The 23,277-nt window shown below is 40.9% G+C and overlaps 1 long non-coding RNA gene across 1 annotated transcript in view; it reads right to left on the reverse strand.

The window, feature by feature from the left end:
• Positions 1–16,723: 16,723 nt before the first annotated feature.
• The window catches only part of LOC133540916 (uncharacterized), a 10,220-nt gene continuing 3,666 nt past the window's right edge, over positions 16,724–23,277 (reverse strand). The window contains exons 2-3 of the long non-coding RNA XR_009803758.1: positions 22,437–22,528; positions 16,724–17,254 (exon numbers count right to left, since the gene is read on the reverse strand). This is a non-coding gene — a long non-coding RNA (uncharacterized LOC133540916). The remainder of the gene's footprint in view (positions 17,255–22,436; positions 22,529–23,277) is intronic.

Below are 23,277 nucleotides of genomic sequence, written 5' to 3' on the forward strand. Positions count from 1 at the left end.
GTAAAAACTAATGAGTTGGCATGGTGACAAGACAAACAAGGAAGTGCAAAAACTAGAAACAATGGAGTCTTAAGCAAAACAGAACATAACTAAACAAAAACATGAACAGACATGACAATAAGTAGGAATTTTACTGAATAAGAGCTCAACATTTGGCCAATTTTATGAAAAGAGTCGTCATTTTTCTCGACAAAAGTCACAATTTTATAAGAAAACATTAAAATGTTGGCAATATTATAATAATAATCAGAATTTTACTGGCAAAATGACAAAAGTCATAATTTTACTCAAAAAAATGTCACTATATCACAAGGACAGCAAAAAAAATTGGGCAATATTGTGATAAAAGTCCGAATTTTAAATGAAAAATGTCACCATTTTGCATTAAAAAGTAATACATCTACATTAAAAAAGCACAAATTTTCCAAGAAAATATTGCAATATTACAGAAAGAAAAAATATGACAAATTGTTCCCAATTTTATAATAAAAAAGTCGACACATTGTGAGAAAAAGACAGCTTTTAGTTCATTTATTTATTTTTTATTTGTAAGTTTTAATCTTCCTTATTTTCTTCAAGTTATTACAGTATGGCTCTGTATGCATATATATTTTTATATTAATTTTGGCTAAAGGGGGCACATTTCAATATCTTACACACACTTGTTATTTCATATGTTGACCAGAAGAGGCACACTTAACATTTTTACAGTCCAGCCCTCCTCAACAATTGCATCGGATCCCGAGGCCTTCCCAGGCGAGCTGGGATACTTTGTTACTCCAACGTGTCCTAGGTCTTTCCCAAGGCCTTCTTCCAATCGGACGTGCCCTAAAGTCCTCCTCAGGGAGGCGACTAGACCTGACCTGGTTTTACTCTGAGCTCCTCCCGAATGACAGAACTCTCAGGTCGAGCCCCTGCCATCCGACGGAGAAAACTCATGCTGCGGTCCCCTCCAAAGTTTCTCATTGTCCCATTGGGTTGAGTTTTTCCTTGCCCATTGTGGCTTGTGCAGCCCTTTGAGACACTTGTGATCTAGGGCTATATAACTAAACAGTGATTGATTGTTTGGACACATGGACACAGTTTTTTGGTAATCCCAGATGACCGGGACAATGTAAAGTTTTCTTGCCGTCTGTAAAGTGTTGTATCCCAAATAGCTGCAATCGCACGTTTTCTTCTTTTAAAGTATTTGTGTGTGATTCCCACAAGCGTCTGTACATGTAGAAGAAGGAGAAACATGGGCATGTCAGGATGACTTGCCTTCATATTTCCAGTGGTTAGCTACAAGTTACGAAACCGCTTTATTATGAAGCTGGCTGACGTCACTTCCTGCGTGGGGCGCGTTCTTTCCGGTATCACTTCCTCTCCGAACTCAAACGATCAATGAGTCCATACAAAGCTAAGAGCCAGAGATTCAAGAAATACACGGCACACTTACCCCTGTAATAAGTCATCCAAGGAGGGGAACTGAAACGGTGATTTAGTGTGGCCGAAACGGGACTTAGACTAAATAACTACCGTATTTCCTTGAATTGCCGCCGGGAATATAGTATGCGCCTGCCTAGAATTACTGCCGGGTCAAACTTGTTTCGCAAAATAATTAGCGCATGCTTAGCATTCCCGCCGGCTCAGGATTTCCACCGGGTCAAACTCGTCACGTCACGAGTGACACTTCACCTGTCATCATTTTCAAAATGGAGGAGGCTGATTTCAATCATTTGAAATCGCATAAAGGGAAGAAGATTAAGAGCTATTCAGTAGGATTTAAGGTCCAAGCTATTGAATATGCTAAAAAGAACAGTAAGAAGCTATGTTTTATTATTATACCGTAGCTGCGTGTGTCAAATATGAGTCATTAACTGACTCCCGCCTCCTGGTGGTAGAGGGCGCTAGTGATCCTTCTTGCGACTACTCGGCTGCAGAAGAAGTGACAACAAGCAGCAAGAGTGAGCAGCCATCCTTTATTTTTTTCCTCTCGCTTGCACTTTTAACATGGAGGATTACATATCTAAAATAAAACGGTTTTCCAAACTGGACTTTCAATGGAAGCAGGAGGTAATAAAGGAAGATCTCCATCGAGACAGAGAGACTTTTAAAACAGAAGAAAGATAAGGAAGACTTCTATAAACAAGTTATCAATGCTTTTGATCAGAAGGAGCTGCGCATGGACTTCATTTATAAGTAAAGGTAAGACCATATTAACGTTTTTTCTTATTAAATGTGCTTTTCATGATGGTATCCTTACATCACACTCAAATGAATAAGCGCAGGCCTAAATTTACCGCATGCCTTTGGTAAGAGCCGGAGTGAGAAGAGATTTTAAATTACTTAGCGCCCCGGCGGCAATTCAAGGAAATACGGTATTTGTTTGAGGGGTTATCTGGCGTAGTAGCCTGAGTCCAACCTGAAAGGGGCGGTGACGACCTTGTGGCTGCCATAAAACACAGGTAGGTGACAGAGCTCGGCCTCAAACTGACAACCATGACCGATCCGAGCGTGGACCGAGTGAAGTGTCAGCGAGGGAGGAAGTACATCAAACTACAGATTTAGAGCGGCAGTATCATGTCTCTTCCAGCAGCCTCGGACTCTGCCAAGGCCAGAGGGTTCACAGAAGTGAAGAACAATTGTGGAATGGTGTGTTCGTGTTTGATTGGCCATCTGTTATTTGTTGGTGCGTGAACTATGATGAGCAGATGTACTTATGGTTCAATTATTGCCAGAGGGAGTCAAATCATGATAAGTATGTAAACATAACAGGTGCTTGGCCTGGTTTTGTGTAACCCTGTGAACTGTGTACTCCACCGTGGTCCTGGCTGCTGTAACTCACACTCCAGCGGTCGAGTGGAAACCATGAACACACTTGGGTGTGACCACACAGAGGCGTGTTTGCCGCAACAACAGTTGGACGTGCAGTCCTGGCAGAGGGAAGAAAGGTTTACCAGCTGCAACACCAAGTGTTTGGCAGACTTGCAAAGTGTGTCATCAAAGAAATCAGACTGGCACCAGCGCCTGGCCTGTGGCTGCCGGGGGTGTGTCGCAGCATCCGAGACCACGGGGGCACAAGGCCTTCAGACAAAGGATGCAAACACCAATCTTTGTTCCTTCCAGAGGAAGAGCGGGGGTGGCGCCGCATCAAGAGGAAGTGCGACAGTCGGTTAAAGGCAACAAGTGAAGGAGCTAATAATGAGACAAACACCGAGCAGACCTCTGCCAGGACCTGCCAACTGTGACAAGTCAGGGACTTGCCAGGAGACTAATCACATATCGTCTCATCACTTCATCACTGCATTGTTGCATGTACACACCCCAAAAGCAATTCAAGTGTCACCTTGTGTAAATGCTAAATAAAAAGAGAATACAACAAATCCTTTTCAACTTATATTCAATTGAATAGACTGCAAAGACAAGATATTTCATGTTCACACTGAGAAACTTTGTTATTTTTTGCAAATAATCATGAACGTTGCAAAAAAAGGCATTTTTACCAGTGTGTTACATGGCCTTTCCTTTTAACAACACTCAGTAAAGGTTTGGGAACTGAGGAGACACATTTTTCAAGTGGAATTCTTTCCCATTATTGCTTGATGTACAGCTTAAGTTGTTCAACAGTACCCGCATTCTTTTACTATGAAGCCACGCTGTTGAAACACGTGACTTGGCATTGTCTTGCTGAAATAAGCAGGGGCGTCCATGATCACGTTGCTTGGATGGCAACATATGTTGCTCCAAAACCTGTATGTACTTTTCAGCATTAATGGTGCCTTCAGAAATGTGTAAGTTAGCCATGCTCTGGCCACTAATACACCACCATCAATCAATCAATCAATGTTTATTTATATAGCCCCAAATCACAAATGTCTCAAAGGACTGCACAAATCATTACGACTACAACATCCTCAGAAGAACCCACAAAAGGGCAAGGAAAACCATACAATCACACATGCTGACTACCACACTTTCACCCTAGAACAATCACTAACACACCCCCATACCATCACACATGCTGACTACCACACTTTGCACCGAGAACAGTCCCGATGGTTCTTTTCCTCTTTGATCTACACTTTCCAAAAACAATTTGAAATGTGGACTCGTCAGACCAATAAAAACTTTTCCACTTTGCATCAGTCCATCTTAGATGAGCTTGGGCTGAGTGGAGTGTGTCTGGGTGTTGTTGATAAATGGCTTTGGGTTTGCATAGTAGCGTTTTAACTTGCACTTCCAGATGTAGCAATGATGCTGATGCTGCCTTTTACACTTTGCATCTAGAACAGTCCGGACGGTTCTTTTCCTCTTTGACACGACGTCCACGGTTTCCAAAAACACCGACAATGAGGAAATATCTTCAGTCTTTGTTTGAAGTAAATGCAATGATAATCATTTATTTCGGTATTTTCTGCCCTGATTTCCTCATTTTTGGTGTAAGCCCAAAATTTCCATCCCTGAGGAACATGGAGTTCCGTACCTCTGCCTCACAGCCAGGTGGTTCTGGATTTGTTTCAAGGTCAGACCTCATTGTGGACATGTTACCTCCTGCAGTCCTGAACAAGGATTAGCTGGAGAAAAGGAATGAATTGACTTCTGGGTCCACACCCAGTTTGAGTCTGGAGAAATCACTGCATGTAAGCCATGATATTACAGACCTTGGATCCCTCAGGCATCAAAAAGCGACATGAGTGTGTAAAGGATATCACCACATGGGCTCAGGAACTCTTCAGGAAACCACTGTAAGTAACTACAGTTGGCTGCTACATCTGTAAGTGCAAGTTAAAACTCTACTATGCAAAGCCAAAGCCATTTATCAACAACACCCAGAAACGCCGCCGGCTTCGCTGGGCCCGAGCTCATCTAAGATGGACTGATGCAAAGTGGAAAAGTGTTGTGTGGTCTGACGAGTCCACATTTCAAATTCTTTTGGGAAACTGCAGACGTCGTGTCCTCCGGACCAAAGAGGAAAAGAACCACGTTCCGTCCGCGATCGAAGTGAACTTAGTGTTTTATTTGAACATCTTCAGTCGGTTGTCGGGAAGTCAAGTTCAGTAAACGTGTCCACGGTCTGCAAGAAAGTGAGGTGGTGTTCTGTGATGGTTCATCAGGTCCAAGCAGTTGTCTCCCAAGATGTGACCGAGCATTTCATCACTTTTGTCTTCTGACAAGTCTTCTGGAGATGTGGATGTCCTTCCCGAGCGTGACCTGGAACCTGGCCACCATGCCAAACCTGCTGAGCTCAGGTTTATTGACCCTGTGATTGCTCCGCTTGATTGCTTGACCGACGGACGTGACCTGAACTCTTTGGAGAGTCTGAAGCTTCTGCTTCTGAAGTCGCTTTTACAGTTTCCGGTAGGTCAAATGTTTTTAGTTTGCTGTCCTCTTGAAAAATCAGTCTCTTGTTGAAATATCAGTGGGACAAAAGACCAAAGTCAGGATCAGAAAATAAAAACGTGATCTTTCAGCCCAGAACTGTTTCTGCTTGGGATCATTGTTCCAACGACACGATTTACTTTCCTCCTTGTGATGATTCCAAACAGCTCTTAAAACCTTTGGGGACAAAACATTAGTGAGGGAAGTATCCATACTTTAACATTAGTGAGGGAAGTATCCATACTTTAACATTAGTGAGGGAAGTATCCATACTTTAACATTAGTGAGGGAAGTATCCATATTTTAACATTAGTGAGGGAAATATCCATACTTTAACATTAGTGAGGGAAGTATCCATATTTTAACATTAGTGAGGGAAGTATCCATACTTTAACATTAGTGAGGGAAGTATCCATATTTTAACATTAGTGAGGCAAGTATCCATATTTTAACATTAGTGAGGGAAGTATCCATACTTTAACATTAGTGAGGGAAGTATCCATATTTTAACATTAGTGAGGGAAGTATCCATATTTTAACATTAGTGAGGGAAGTATCCATACTTTAACATTAGTGAGGGAAGTATCCATATTTTAACATTAGTGAGGGAAGTATCCATACTTTAACATTAGTGAGGGAAGTATCCATATTTTAACATTAGTGAGGGAAGTATCCATACTTTAACATTAGTGAGGGAAGTATCCATATTTTAACATTAGTGAGGGAAGTATCCATATTTTAACATTAGTGAGGGAAGTATCCATATTTTAACATTAGTGAGGGAAGTATCCATACTTTAACATTAGTGAGGGAAGTATCCATACTTTAACATTAGCGAGGGAAGTATCCATACTTTAACATTAGTGAGGGAAGTATCCATACTTTAACATTAGTGAGGGAAGTATCCATATTTTAACATTAGTGAGGGAAGTATCCATACTTTAACATTAGTGAGGGAAGTATCCATATTTTAACATTAGTGAGGGAAGTATCCATATTTTAACATTAGTGAGGGAAGTATCCATATTTTAACATTAGTGAGGGAAGTATCCATATTTTAACATTAGTGAGGGAAGTATCCATACTTTAACATTAGTGAGGGAAGTATCCATATTTTAACATTAGTGAGGCAAGTATCCATGTTTTAACATTAGTGAGGGAAGTATCCATACTTTAACATTAGTGAGGGAAGTATCCATATTTTAACATTAGTGAGGGAATCATCCATACTTTAACATTAGTGAGGGAAGTATCCATACTTTAACATTAGTGAGGGAAGTATCCATACTTTAACAATAGTGAGGGAAGTATCCATACTTTAACATTAGTGAGGGAAGTATCCATACTTTAACATTAGTGAGGGAAGTATCCATACTTTAACATTAGTGAGGGAAGTATCCATACTTTAATATTAGTGAGGGAAGTATCCATACTTTAACATTAGTGAGGGAAGTATCCATATTTTAACATTAGTGAGGGAAGTATCCATATTTTAACATTAGTGAGGGAAGTATCCATACTTTAACATTAGTGAGGGAAGTATCCATATTTTAACATTAGTGAGGGAAGTATCCATATTTTAACATTAGTGAGGGAAGTATCCATACTTTAACATTAGTGAGGGAAGTATCCATATTTTAACATTAGTGAGGCAAGTATCCATGTTTTAACATTAGTGAGGGAAGTATCCATACTTTAACATTAGTGAGGGAAGTATCCATATTTTAACATTAGTGAGGGAAGTATCCATACTTTAACATTAGTGAGGGAAGTATCCATACTTTAACATTAGTGAGGGAAGTATCCATACTTTAACAATAGTGAGGGAAGTATCCATACTTTAACATTAGTGAGGGAAGTATCCATACTTTAACATTAGTGAGGGAAGTATCCATACTTTAACATTAGTGAGGGAAGTATCCATACTTTAACATTAGTGAGGGAAGTATCCATACTTTAATATTAGTGAGGGAAGTATCCATACTTTAACATTAGTGAGGGAAGTATCCATATTTTAACATTAGTGAGGGAAGTATCCATATTTTAACATTAGTGAGGGAAGTATCCATACTTTAACATTAGTGAGGGAAGTATCCATACTTTAACATTAGTGAGGGAAGTATCCATACTTTAACATTAGTGAGGGAAGTATCCATATTTTAACATTAGTGAGGGAAGTATCCATATTTTAACATTAGTGAGGGAAGTATCCATACTTTAACATTAGTGAGGGAAGTATCCATACTTTAACATTAGTGAGGGAAGTATCCATACTTTAACATTAGTGAGGGAAGTATCCATACTTTAACATTTAAACAGCCAGATGTTCCTCCCAGAGAGTATTAGAGACCAAAATAGAAAACAAAAAACAAAATGAGAGTGAAGAGTTTATCTACCAGATGTGTAAAAATGTGGAATAGTTTGTGAGTTTTTGATTGATTGATTGATTGATTGATTGATACTTTTATTAGTAGATTGCACAGTACAGTACATATTCCGTACAATTGACCACTAAATGGTAACACCCCAATAAGTTTTTCAACTTGTTTAAGTCGGGGTCCACGTTAATCAATTCAATATCATTTTAATGTGTATTAACATCACTTTGTTAGCAGCAGTTTTTGAAATGATCGTCTTTAGCTAAAGTGAGTTACCGACTACAGAGCACACCAGGATATAAACCACACCCAGCCCCAAAAAAAGCTTCCAAATATAAGCCGCACCGGACTATAAGTCAAATATATACGGTGTGGAATGAGTTATTCACACAGAAATATTCTGTGAATGTTTATTTACATACCTTAATTGTTTCCAAACGGTGTCTGTAAAACGGCTGATCATACAAAACAGAAGTCATGGACTATAAAGGTTCACTGGGATATAAGCCACACCCACTAAAGGTTTCCATGTATAAGTTGCACCGGACTATAAGTGGCAGATATATACGTTGTGAAATGAGTTACAGACAGAAATATTGTGTCAATGTATATTTACATACCTTTAATTGTTTCCAAATGAAGCAATGTAGTATATGTTAGTCTACAAAATAACATGCAGCAGCAGTGGCCACGCCAGGGAATCATTTTTGGTGATTTAACCCCCAATTCCAAGCCTTGATGCGGAGCGCCAAGCAGGGAGGTAATGGCTCCCATTTTTATAGTATTTGGTATGACTCGGCCGGGGTTTGAACTCACGACCTAACCATCTCAGGGCGGACACTCTAACCACTAGGCCACTGAACAAATTATGGATTTTAATCCAAATGTTAAACATCTGATTGTGGATTTGAATTCTAATGTTAAAAATCTGATTATAGATTTGAATCCCAATATTAAACGTCTGATTATAGATTTGAATCCCAACGTTAAACATGTGATTCTGGATTTGAATCCCAATGTCAAACATGTGATTATAGATTTGAATCCCAATGTTAAACATGTGATTCATGATTTGAATCCCAATGTCAAACATGTGATTATAGATTTGAATCCCAATGTTAAACATGTGATTATAGATTTGAATCCCAATGTCAAACATGTGATTATAGATTTGAATCCCAATATTAAACATCTGATTATAGATTTGAATCCCAATGTTAAAAATCTGATTATAAATTTGAATCCTAATGTTAAAAATATGATTATAGTTTTGAATCCCAATGTTAAAAATCGGATTATAGATTTGAATCCCAATATTAAACATCTGATTATAGATTTGAACCCCAATGTTAAACATCTGATTGTGGATTTGAATTCTCATGTTAAAAATCTGATTATAGATTTGAATCCCAATGTCAAACATGTGATTCTGGATTTGAATCCCAATGTCAAACATGTGATTCTGGATTTGAATCCCAATGTTAAACATCTGATTATAGATTTGAATCCCAATGTCAAACATGTGATTCTGGATTTGAATCTGATTGTTAAACATGTGATTCTGGATTTGAATCCCAATGTCAAACATGTGATTCTGGATTTGAATCCTGATCATTCTACTCTGGTGTATTTTCCTCGGAGACAAGTCTGAAGTGTGTGATCGATCAATGAACGCCATCGACGGTCTCGTGCGGCGTCTCCGAGAGCCTCATTAGCGTGTAGCCTGAAGCGAAGTCGCCACGCCGCGGAACGCTCCGCCTTCTGCCGAGCGGCCGCTCAACTCCTCCAGCAGCTGCTCCACATTTGGCCGATTAAAGGGAACACGGAAGCCAACGCCATCCTCGGCAGATTCCTCCGTGCTTCCCATCATGACCCGGGGTTGTGTTAACATGAACTTTTCCCTTTCCTTTTCAATTCCACTTGCCCCGTCGGAGCGGGAGGTTCACGCTCGGTCCTCCCGCTCGGGACCGCAGGATTCCTCTGCCTGATATGTTTAATGACTCGTGAGAGCTCTCTGAACCCTCCGCCGCGGGTAGAGGGCGGTAGTTGCTCTCCAGGAGCACTAATCAGTTATGACTCATGAGCGCTCTGGCTTTTGTCCCATGTGGGTCAGGCAGTCCAGGAAAGGACTGCAAATAAATCACTGCTGCGGGGCGACATGCTTCAGGTTCATTCAAAGGCTGTTTTGTTCACCGTGTCCTAATGTGCACCTAGACCCGGGTCGTACTCCAACGGTCGGTGAATTGGAACTTCATGGAATTTCAGGGTTTTTCTTGTTGGGTATTTGAACAGACTGTCTGTGGAGGGGGGCGTAGTCTGCAGGAGTGGGGTGTGTAAGGACCGGCCTTGAAGCACAGCTAGCAGGTGATTGGATTACCCAGCTGGGACTGATCTTTCAATAGCCTGCCATGCTTATAAGAAGCAGCCAGGCCCAGACACCGTTGTTGGGAGTTAGACTTATGTAGCAGACGCACACTGGACATTCAGGCACTGAAAAGTCGCCGAGCAGAGTCGTGAGCTGGTGTGTTCGCATAATAAAAGATTGTTTGACCCAGATCCCCGGCTTCCGAGCAGTTAAATTTCAGTCAGGAGAACCCACAAGAGGGAAACCTCTACACTGTCACAGACAATTTGGAGTGAAAAGCATATTTTATTTTCACTCGCATACAAAACATTCTAACTTGGACTGTTTCCCTGGCTTGGAGACTCTCCCGAAGGACGCTGCGGCAAAGACACAGCAAAGTCTCTTCTTGTCTCTCATGGACACAGACCTGTTGTTGTTGTGGACTTTGGATTGACTGGCAAAAACATCAAGGCCGCGGAACAGAGACACACGGCAGGCCTACACACACACATGCATCCAAAAATATACCATATATATATATATATATATATATATATATATATATATATATATATATTTTATTTATTTATTTTTTTTTTGTTGTCTTTTTAATGTTAAAATTGTGATGTTTTGGGCGCAAAAACTTTGTTGGATCGCTTTTAATTAATCTCAACGGCTGTCGTGGATTTGAGGCGCACCTTTTCTGAGTTACGATCTCCGCCACTCAACCTGCCAAACTCGTGAGTTGAGGTACTGCCGTACTTCTTTTGTATGCTGGAAAATAAACACGTTTGTTTTTCTGAGCGCAGCTCCCTGATAATGTGTTATTTTTTTCATAAAAGTCTGTGGGCTATAGAGCGTTTTCCGTTCTGGCTCCAGTAGTCTGGAATGCCAGCCCAGTAACAGTTGGAGATGCTACCTCAGTAGAAGCATTTAAGTCCCATCTTAAAACTCATTTGTATACTCTAGCCTTTAAAATAGACCTCCTTTTTAGACCAGTTGATCTGCCGGTTCTTTTCTTTTCTCCTCTGCCCCCCTCTCTTTTGTGGAAGGGGGGGGGGGGGGGCACAGGTCTGATGGCCATGGATGAAGTGCTGGCTGTCCAGAGTCGGAACCCGGGGGTGGACTGCTCGCCTGTGCATCGGTTGGGGACATCTCTGCACTGCTGACCCGTCTCCGCTCGGGATGGTCTCCTGCTGGCCCCACTATGGACTGGACTCTCACTATTATGTTAGATCCACTATGGACTGGACTCTCACTATTATGTTAGATCCACTATGGACTGGACTCTCACTATTATGTTAGATCCACTATGGACTGGACTCTCACTATTATGTTAGATCCACTATGGACTGGACTCTCACTATTATGTTAGATCCACTATGGACTGGACTCACACTATTATGTTAGATCCACTATGGACTGGACTCTCACTATTATGTTAGATCCACTATGGACTGGACTCTCACTATTATGTTAGATCCACTATGGTCTGGCTTCACAATATTATGTTAGATCCACTATGGACTGGACTCTCACACTATTATGTTAGATCCCCTATGGACTGGACTTTCACACTATTATGTTAGATCCACTATGGACTGGACTCTCACTATTATGTTAGATCCACTATGGACTGGACTCTCACACTATTATGTTAGATCCCCTATGGACTGGACTCTCACTATTATGTTAGATCCCCTATGGACTGGACTCTCACTATTATGTTAGATCCACTATGGACTGGACTCTCACACTATTATGTTAGATCCACTATGGAATGGACTCTCACAATATTATGTTAGATCCCCTATGGACTGGACTCTCACTATTATGTTAGATCCACTATGGACTGGACTCTCACAATATTATGTTAGATCCACTATGGACTGGACTCTCACTATTATGTTAGATCCACTATGGAATGGACTCTCACAATATTATGTTAGATCCCCTATGGACTGGACTCTCACTATTATGTTAGATCCACTATGGACTGGACTCTCACAATATTATGTTAGATCCACTATGGACTGGACTCCCACTATTATGTTAGATCCACTATGGACTGGACTCTCACACTATTATGTTAGATCCACTATGGAATGGACTCTCACAATATTATGTTAGATCCACTATGGACTGGACTCACACTATTATGTTAGATCCACTATGGACTGGACTTTCACACTATTATGTTAGATCCACTATGGACTGGACTTTCACACTATTATGTTAGACCCTCTCGAACTCCACTGCATCAGGTCTCCCCTGGAAGAGGTGGGGGGGTCACTCACATCTGCGGTCCTCTCCAAGGTTTCTCAAAGTCATCCACATTGACGTCCCACTGGGTTGTGAGTTTTTCCTTGCACTTTTGTGGGCTCTGAACCGAGGATGTGGTTGTGGCTTGTGTAGCCCTTTGAGACACTTGTGATTTAGATAAATAAACATTGATTGATTAATAGCTTGTAGCTCGCCTGAAAACCACTTAACACTAAAACCAGTCTGCTGCTAACATTAGAACCGTGTCAGAGATCTAGAGAACTCCGGATTATGAAGGAGAGGAGCTCCGGTGACTCAGCTCGCGTAAATCCTTTTCACCGATAACACTTTTACGAGTTAGCAGCCCTGGCAAAATATTATTATTATTATTAGTGCTATCAAAGTTAACGAGTTGATGCTAATTTCTTGGAACACAATTAACAGGTGTGCACAAGGTGTGACTGAGTGCGGCTGACAGGAACCAAAGACCTCGGCACTCACAGTCGCTGTGAGCCCAGTCATCAGCGGAGCAAGTCCTGACCCAAAAGTTGATGCGAAAATTGCGATCTAATAAAATACCAAACCCCAAAACTCAAAATTGCGCTCTAGCGCCCCCTAGGAATAAAACACAGACAAAACTGCTCCTAGGAAGAAAACACAGACATAACTGCTTGTAACTTCTAGTAGGAATGTTGTAGAGACATGAAACAAAAACCTCTATGTAGGTCTCACTTAGACCTACATTTCATTCATTTACATCCTTCAGCAAAAATCAACAGGAAGTTGGAAATTACCCCTTCAAAACAAATGTTTTGTAAAAACTTGTCACCTTTTTTAAAACATTATCTCCTCTGAGCGCGTTTGTTGTGTCGTCTTCACACTCGCACAGGAGATAGATTGAACCCTTCTGAGTAAAAGTTGAGGAAAGAGTTTTAATAACTGCTCCGGTTTTGATTTTACGAGCCTTCAAAGAACCGCTGCGCTGCTGCCGTCTCAAGATGGCCGCTTAAAAGCAGGAAGCACCAGCGTGACCACACAATGCAGAGAAGGTAGGTAATGTGCAGGTAAAGATATGTTGACTGGGTGAAAGAAGGAGGCACCAGTTTGTCTCCAGGATACAGAGAAGGTAGGTAATGTGCAGGTAAAGATATGTCGACTGGGTGAAAGAAGGAGTCACCAGTTTGACTCCAGGATACAGAGAAGGTAGGTAATGTGCAGGTCAAGATATGTTGACTGGGTGAAAGAAGGAGGCACCAGTTTGACTCTAGGATACAGAGAAGGTAGGTACTGTGCAGGTAAAGATATGTTGACTGGGTGAAAGAAGGAGGCACCAGTTTGTCTCCAGGATACAGAGAAGGTAGGTAATGTGCGGGTAAAGATATGTTGACTGGGTGAAAGAAGGAGGCACCAGTTTGTCTCCAGGATACAGAGAAGGTAGGTAATGTGCAGGTAAAGATATGTCGACTGGGTGAAAGAAGGAGGCACCAGTTTGACTCCAGGATACAGAGAAGGTAGGTACTGTGCGGGTAAAGATATGTTGACTGGGTGAAAGAAGGAGGCACCAGTTTGACTCCAGGATACAGAGAAGGTAGGTAATGTGCAGGTCAAGATATGTTGACTGGGTGAAAGAAGGAGGCACCAGTTTGACTCTAGGATACGGAGAAGGTAGGTACTGTGCAGGTAAAGATATGTCGACTGGGTGAAAGAAGGAGGCACCAGTTTGACTCCAGGATACAGAGAAGGTAGGTAATGTGCAGGTCAAGATATGTTGACTGGGTGAAAGAAGGAGGCACCAGTTTGACTCTAGGATACAGAGAAGGTAGGTAATGTGCAGGTAAAGATATGTTGACCGGGTGAAAGAAGGAGGCACCAGTTTGTCTCCAGGATACAGAGAAGGTAGGTAATGTGCAGGTAAAGATATGTTGACCGGGTGAAAGAAGGAGGCACCAGTTTGTCTCCAGGATACAGAGAAGGTAGGTAATGTGCAGGTAAAGATATGTTGACCGGGTGAAAGAAGGAGGCACCAGTTTGTCTCCAGGATACAGAGAAGGTAGGTAATGTGCAGGTAAAGATATGTTGACCGGGTGAAAGAAGGAGGCACCAGTTTGTCTCCAGGATACAGAGAAGGTAGGTAATGTGCAGGTAAAGATATGTTGACCGGGTGAAAGAAGGAGGCACCAGTTTGTCTCCAGGATACAGAGAAGGTAGGTAATGTGCGGGTAAAGATATGTTGACTGGGTGAAAGAAGGAGGCACCAGTTTGTCTCCAGGATACAGAGAAGGTAGGTAATGTGCAGGTAAAGATATGTTGACCGGGTGAAAGAAGGAGGCACCAGTTTGTCTCCAGGATACAGAGAAGGTAGGTAATGTGCGGGTAAAGATATGTTGACTGGGTGAAAGAAGGAGGCACCAGTTTGTCTCCAGGATACAGAGAAGGTAGGTAATGTGCAGGTAAAGATATGTTGACTGGGTGAAAGAAGGAGGCACCAGTTTGTCTCCAGGATACAGAGAAGGTAGGTAATGTGCAGGTAAAGATATGTTGTCTGGGTGATGGCAGAAAGTACCGTGTATGGGTGACAGAAATTAAGCACCAGTGTGACCCCAGGATGCAGAGAAGGTAGGTAATGTGCAGGTAAATATATGTTGAATGGGTAAAGGCAGGAAACACCGGCAAAAGTCGGTTTCGTCCATCGCTGCTTGCAGCTTCAATTTATAAATTATTCTCCGATAACAGCCATAATAAAAATAGTAACAAAAAAAAACTAACAAGCAAATACCTATAAAGTATTTTAGTGTTTGCCATCTTATGGACGAGTTCTACTAATTAGGAGTCTCTGTTTGTTTACTTACTACTAAAAGAGAAGGTGTGAGTTCCTGCCACCATGCTGGAGTACAAACTGGAACCTTTTTGACTGCAAAGGTGAGCGAAAACACGGCGATTGTTCAAATGGTCCTTCTGGTGGAAATGCATTTAGTCTCAGTCCTGCACTGGGTGGAGGTTTCAGGTGGAAACAGGAAGCTTACTTTCATCATCAGACCCATCAGAAGGGCAAAGACCTGGCAGTCACGTAGAAGAGTGGATCTAACAAGAACGTGTTCAGTCTTTCATTAGAAGACCTGACGACTGACAATCTACACCTCACTTTATACTCTCTGACCCCAAACATGATCTCATTTCCATTAAATACAAACACACGCAAACCGGTCAATCAACAATTACAAAAGCCAAAAGCAGTGAAGTGGTCACGTTGTGTAAATGGTAAATAAAAAGAGAAAACAATGATTTGCAAATCCTTTTAAACTTGAATTCAATTGAATAAACTGCAAGGATGAAATACTTCATGTTCACACTGAGAAGCTTCTTTTTTTTGTGCAAATAATCATGAACTTAGAATTTAATTTTATGAAACAACAACATGATAAGAAGGTTGCTTGGATGGCAACATATGTTGTTCCAAAAGCTGTATGTACCTTTCAGCATTAATGGTGCCTTCACAGATGTGTAAGTTACCCATGCCTTGGGCACTAATACACCCTCAAACCATCACACATGCTGACTACAACACTTTCACCCTAGAATAGTCTGAATGGTTATTTTCCTCTTTAGTCCACAGTTTCCAAAAACAAATTGAAATGTGGACTGGTCAGACCACAGAACACTTTGCATCAGTCCATCTTAAATGAGCTCTGGGCCCAGCAAAGCCGGCGGCGTTTCTGGGTGTTGTTGACAAATGGCTTTTGGCTTTGCATAGTACAGTTTTAACTTGAACTTACAGACGTAGCGACCAACTGTAGTTAATGACCATGGTTTTCTAAAGTGTTCCTGAGCCCATGTGGCGATATCCCTTACACACAGATGTTGCTTTTTGATGCAGAACCGAAAGTCATGGGCGTTCGATGTTGGTTTTCAGCCTTGCCGCTTAACAGAGAGGTGAATATGTTTATTAATATGACTGCCATCATGTCATTGGGTTTAGTTTTAATGTATATTCTATTATAACTATTAATACAACTGCAGATTATTTGTTGGACTGATATTGGACTGATTTCTTAAATATGCACAACTTGTGAAGCTGTTGTTTTGGGAAAGAATGTAGTGATATTTGACAGGCTTATTGTTATTATTGTTATTATTGCTACTTCTTGTTATCACGCTAATAAAAATACCAGATAAAATCCACAAATTCAAGGGACGGCTGGCAACTTGCTAACAAGCCAGCAGACTTGAAGGACAACTGCAATATTGTCGCAAACATGCTCATCATCCACAATCCCTCATCGAGACAAGGACACGCAATTCCCTTCTCTTTGCATTCTAGATAGTGAAAAACTGCTAGCAAGAGGTGGCTCACAAAGCAGGTGTGTTCTCGTCTCACGGCAGGAATGAGGAGGGTGGACAACATTTTTAAAAATGTGTATTTAACATTCTTTCAGGGGAATGGCACATGTTAAAAGTTTAAAAAAAAGAAGATTGTTTTGCAAATACTGTGAGGAGCAGAGGTGTTTACTGCTCATTGTTGATGTTATTAAGATCTGAATAAAGGCAGCCATTCTTCAGCCCCGCCTCAACAGAGTGTGTAATTATATCTTGGCCTCCATGCATGACGACAGGCTGATGATGAAAAGGCTAAAAGGAACAAAATCAACATTTTTACTGACATACACCAAACTGCTGGTCTCCCAAAGCCAGCAGCGACTGTTTTGTCTCCCTTTTGTCTGCCGGAGGAGCCTCACTTATGCAAATGTGAATTGTGCTTCTGAGAGCCTGAACTCTTCACTCCTCCTAGTTTGCTCCACAATAGTTCCGACACAGCGAGCGTCCTCTCGTGACCTCCGGCAAACGCTTGTCACGACCGGCGGAGGAAGCAACATCAACAGTGCATCTGCTCTGGTCAGGCATGTGATTTCAACTTGGGGAAAAAGACTGAAAATAAGCTAAGGTTCTGTTTTATTCAGCAATTGAACATGCAAAAATTTGCAAGAAAAAAAAAGCCCCATTTAAAGATGATTTAGTGTTAAAAGAATTGAACATAATGATGTAAATACATAGCCCATTTATCCATATATCTGTTTCAGTCACTATGTTATTTAGTCTCTGCAGTAATTATGTTTACTTCCACAGGAACCACATGGGTTAGCCTACTCTATACAGTATTCACAACCTTACTAGTTTTCACTTCACTTCATTCATTTAGTTATTGACATTATTCACACATTACAATGTCTGTTTCAGTCACCATGTTATGTAGTCACTACAGTAATTACAAGTTGTGTTCACATCCACAGGAACCACATGGGTTAGCCTACTATATACATTATTTACAACCTTACTAGTGTTCACTTCACAGCCACATACGGTTCATCTAGTTATTGACATTATTTACACATTACTTTTTGTTTCAGTCACTATGTTATTTAGTCTCAACAGTAATGATGTTCACATCCACAAAAACCACATAGGTTAGCCTACTATACAGCCACAGATGATTCATCTAGTTATTGACATTATTTACACATTACTTTGTTTGTTTCAGTCACTATGTTATTTAGTCTCAACAGTAATAATGTTCACATCCACAGGAACCACATAGGTTAGCCTACTATATACAGTATTTACAACCTTACTAGTGTTCACTTCACAGCCACATACGGTTCATCTAGTTATTGACATTGTTTACACATTATTTTGTCTGTTTCAGTCACTATGTTATTTAGTCTCAACAGTAATTATGTTCACATCCACAGGAACCACATAGGTTAGCCTACTCCATACAGTATTTACAACCTTACTAGTGTTCACTTCACTTCATTTATCTCGTTATTGACATTATTTACACATGACTTTTGCATCTTGGCTTTAATGGCTCTGACATGAACCTTCTTGGCAAATTTCTGAGCAGCTTGCATTTCACTTTTTGTTTCTACTTTAGTGGATTCGGCCTTGGATTTTGTAGCCTAGTTCTGTGTCTTGGACTCCCTCTACACTTCTAACTGCTCCAAATGCAACAATCATAAAGAGTACACAATATGTTCATTCTATGAGCTAACTTCCTTTATCTGAATAGCCATTTGTGATTCATAGCATGAAATAAAAGATCTTGCCTCTGATTGGCCTGTGCCTAATCTCAACCAATGGTGACTCATCATAGTAAACAACCATCCAATCATGGATGTTCTAATACATAAACCAACCAGTCATCATTGATGTTTCCCGTATAGTTTGTCCCCTGCCCGTGGAGTTGCTTCGCTACGTAGCTTTTTAACTTCATAATTTCTAATGGAAAACTGTCGATTTTACCACTGGATGATCAATAATCGTACTCTTTACGAGAAAACTGTAATTGTTGGCAGGTATGGCAAAGATACAGCTCAATATTTTAACACACATTTTAGGTGGGAAAAAAACAAAGAAAAATGTAAAATATTTTTAATACAAAACCCAAAAGCAGTGAAGTTGTCACCTTGTGTAAATGCTAAATAAAGAGAGAATACAACAAATCCTTTTCAACTTATATTCAATTGAATAGACTGCAAAGACAAGATATTTCATGTTCACACTGACAATGTTATTTTTTGCAAATAATCATGAACTTAGAATTTGATGGCAGCAACACATTGCAAAAAAGTTGTCACAGGGGCATTTTTACCAGTGTGTTACATGGCCTTTCCTTTTAACAACACTCAGTGAAGGTTTGGGAACTGAGGGGACACATTTTTGAAGTGGAATTATTTCCCATTCTTGCTTGATGTACAGCTTAAAGTCCTACTGAAAGCCACTACTAGCGACCATGCAGTCTGATAGTTTATATATCAATGATGAAATATTAACATTGCAACACATGCCAATACGGCTTTTTTACTTTAGTAAATTACAATTTTAAATTTCCCGGGAGTTTTGTCTTGGAAACGTCGTGTAATGATGACGTGTACGCAGGACGTTTTTAGGAAGTATGAGCTCTACGCACACACACAGCTAAAAGTCGTCTGCTTTATGGCATAATTACACAGTATTTTGGACATCTGTGTTGCTGAATATTTTGCAATTTGTTCATTTAATATTGGAGAAGTCAAAGTAGAAAGATGGAGTTGGGAAGCTTTAGCCTTTAGCCACACAAACACACGGTGATTCCTTGTTTAAAATTCCCGGAGCTGAAACTTTACTATGGATCAGAGTGCGGTCAAGCAGACATGGATCCCAACCAAATGTCAACCAGCAGGTTTCGGTGAGAAAATTGTGGTTAAAAAGTCGCCTCTTACCGGATATCAGCTGAGCTTGTGTCGTCCATACAGCTGCCGCCGACACCCGAGAGACATGGCGTCAACACACCCGTGGACGTACACCTCCGACTATCAGGTACTATTAAACTCACTAAAACACTTGCAACACAATAGAAAGATAAGGGATTTCCCAAAATTATCATAGTAAATGTGTCTAAAAACATCGGAATCCGTCCCAATGCAATCGCGTTTTTTTTTTAACTCGTTCTTTTTTTTGCTCTTTTTTCTATCAATATCTTCAAACACAAATCTTTCATCCTCGCTCAAATTAATGGGGAAATTGTCGTTTTCTCAGTCCGAATAACTGTTTTTGTTGGAAGCTCCCATTAAAATCAATGTGAATATGTGAGGAGCCATCACACTTGTGACATCATCGTCTGCTACTTCCGGGAAAGGCAAGGCTTTTTCAGGAAGTACCAAAAGTGGCGAACTTTATCAGCGATTTCTCTACTAAATCATTTCAGCAAAATTATGGCAATATCGCAAAATGATCAAGTATGACACATAGAATGGAGCTGCTATCCCCGTTTAAGTAAGAACATCTCATTTCAGTAGGTCTTTAAGTTGTTCAACAGTCTCCCGCCTCGTATTTTAGCCTTCATATTGCACCACACGTTTTCAATGGGAGACATGTCTGGACTACAGGCAGGCCAGTCTGGTACCCGCACTCTTTTACTATAAAGCCACATGTGGTTTGGCATTGTCTTGCTGAAATAAGCAGGGGCGTCCATGAAAACATTGCTTGGATGACAACATATGTTGCTCCAAAACCTGTATGTACCTTTCAGCATTAATGGTGCCTTCACAGATGTGTAAGTTAGTCATGCCTTGGGCACTAATACACCCCCATACCATCACACATGCTGACTACCACACTTTCACCCTAGAACAATCCGGATGGTTCTTTTCCTCTTTGTTCCATAGTTTCCAGAAACAATTTGAAATGTGGACTTGTCAGACCACAGAAAACGTTTCCACTTTGCATCAGTCCATCTTAGATGGGCTCGGGCCAAGCAAAGCGTTTCAGGGTGTTGTTGATAAATAGCTTTGGCTTTGCATAGTAGCGTTTTAACTTGCACTTACAGATGTATCGATCAACTGTAGTTACTGACAGTGGTTTTCTGAAGTGTTCCTGAACCCATGTGGTGATATCCTTTACACACTGATGTGGCTTTTTGATGCAGTACCGCCTGAGGGATCCAAGGTGTGTAATATCATGGCTTACGGGCAGTGATTTCTCCAGATTTTCTGAACCTTTCGATGATATTACGGAGCGTAGATGGTGAAATCCCTAAATTCCTTGCAATAGCTGCTTGAGAAATGTTGTTCTTAAACAATTTGCTCAGGCACTTGTTGACAAAGTGGTGACCCTCGCCCCGTCCTTGTTTGTGAATGAGTGAGCATTTCATGGAAGCTGCTTTTATAGCCAATCATGGCACCTACCTGTTCCCAATTAGCCTGTTCACCTGCAGGATGTTTCAAATAAGGGTCTGATGAGCACTCCTCAACTTTCTCAGTCTTTCTTGCCACTCGTGCCAGCTTTTTTGAAACTTGCTGCAGGCATCTAATTCCAAATGAGCTAATATTGGCAAAAAATAACAAAGTTTTCCGGTGTGAACATTAAATATCTTATCTTTGCAGTCTATTCAATTGAATATACCGTATTTCCTTGAATAGCCGCCAGGCATGTAATATGCACCTGGCTTGAATTACTGCCGGGTCACACTTGCTCACCAAATTTATAAGCGCATGCTTACTTTTACCGCCGGGTCAAATTCGTGGCGTCACGAGTGTCGATTCCCCGCCATCTTTTTTAAAATGGTGGAAGAGTTTTATTTTGCTTTTACTATGTGTAAACCAGGGGTCTTGTTCCACCGCCATACAGATCACACTGATGGTTGTGATATAAAACAACTTTAACACTCTTAATAATATGCGCCACACTCTGTGAACCCACACCAAACATATTTCTGGAGAACATTGACTCTGTAACACACTATAAACGCAACATAAGAATTACCCATAATGCTGTGCATCCATGACTCTTGGCTATATTATACACGTGCTAGCAACAACCCTCCCCGTGTGTCGGTTGAGGTGGGTGGGGTTGGGGGCGCGTGTATAATATAGCCAAGAGTCATGGATGCACAGCATTATGGGTAATTCTTATGTTGCGTTTATGTGTTACAGAGCCAATGTTCTCCAGAAATGTGTTTGGTGTGGGTTCATAGAGTGTGGCGCATATTATTAAGAGTGGTAAAGTTGTTTTATATCACAACCATCAGTGTAAAAGGTATGGCTGTTGACCAAGTATGCATTGCAATCTCGTATGAGAAGCGACGAAATGCATGCGTCCGGCCGGCACGCAGATGGTGTAAAAGTGGGCGCCAACCACCGGGCCGCGGCCACAGAATTTTTTTTTTTAATCATACTCAATTTTTTACTGCATACCATTGATAAGCGCAGGGGTGAGAAGAGTTTTTTTTTTTAAGTTATTAGCGCCTGCTTACTTTTACAGCATGCTTTGAATAAGCGCAGGAGTGAGAAGAGGTTTAAAATTAATAAGCGCCCCGGCGGCTATTCAAGGAAATAAGATAAGTTGAAAATGATTGGCAAATCACTGTATTCTCTTTTTATTTACCATTTACACAACGTAACAACTTCACTGGTTTGGGGGTTTGTATTTTTACAGATATAGAAAAGACGGACTATAGAGAGACAAATCACATGCCTGTCTGATAAACAAAGGCCAAGCGTGGAGAAATAACCTAAAGGCCGGGTTGGAAAGTTGGGACAACCCCTCCCCCACTTAACTCTTACTGGAGCTGCTTCCAAACGAGCATCCAGAGAACATCAGACCACGGTCCTGGCCATTTCAAGATGGAAAACCATGGCGGGACATCCATCTGCCGGAGGAAATAAATGAGAAGAAAAAGGTTATAAAACAATAAAGTCAAATGTCAGCCAGCAGAAAGGAGTTTAGTCACGCATGATAAAGACGCTGGTACACTATGACATCATCGATGGCTTCTTGCAGGTTCTCCTCCGTCTGGAGCTTGGCTTCCTCACAAATAATGTCATCCCTAATCATTTCTCGGCCTGCCGCCATCATGTCACATCTGAGAAATGCATGTCGTTTCCATGGTTACGCTTGTTGGGCCTGCATGGGAGGAATTAGGTTGACTAAGTCCAAAGGCTTAGAGCAGCGTAATACAGGGGGCGACTGCTCCAAAACAAACTTCACTAAGTCCTGTGGTGGGCGTGTGTGTACTTTCACTTAAGCAGACTTCCTAAATGAATCATTTTAGCACTTACCCAACGTTTTTTTACACTTGATGTCTTTGGTCATCTTGTAGCATGTTTATGCCACACAATAAGGAAGCACAACTTGTACTGGTCATCATGTCAGCTTAGGTGACCACTAGAAACTCTTACTTTTTACGTCACACTTTGAACATACTCGTATGGATTTTTCATTCGTCACTCCAAGCAACGTTTGTGAGTTTTACAATGTAACTAAAACAATTCTTACTTACCAAAGTGTTACGTTTACAGGAGGAGTTGTGACGGCACAGTTCCACAAGGGGGTGATGTGGCTCTATGTTAAATTTTATATATATATATTATATTATATATATATATTGTGTGTGTATAT

This window comes from Nerophis ophidion, linkage group LG22 (assembly GCF_033978795.1).
Source record: "Nerophis ophidion isolate RoL-2023_Sa linkage group LG22, RoL_Noph_v1.0, whole genome shotgun sequence".
NCBI classification, from domain to species: Eukaryota; Metazoa; Chordata; class Actinopteri; order Syngnathiformes; family Syngnathidae; genus Nerophis; species Nerophis ophidion.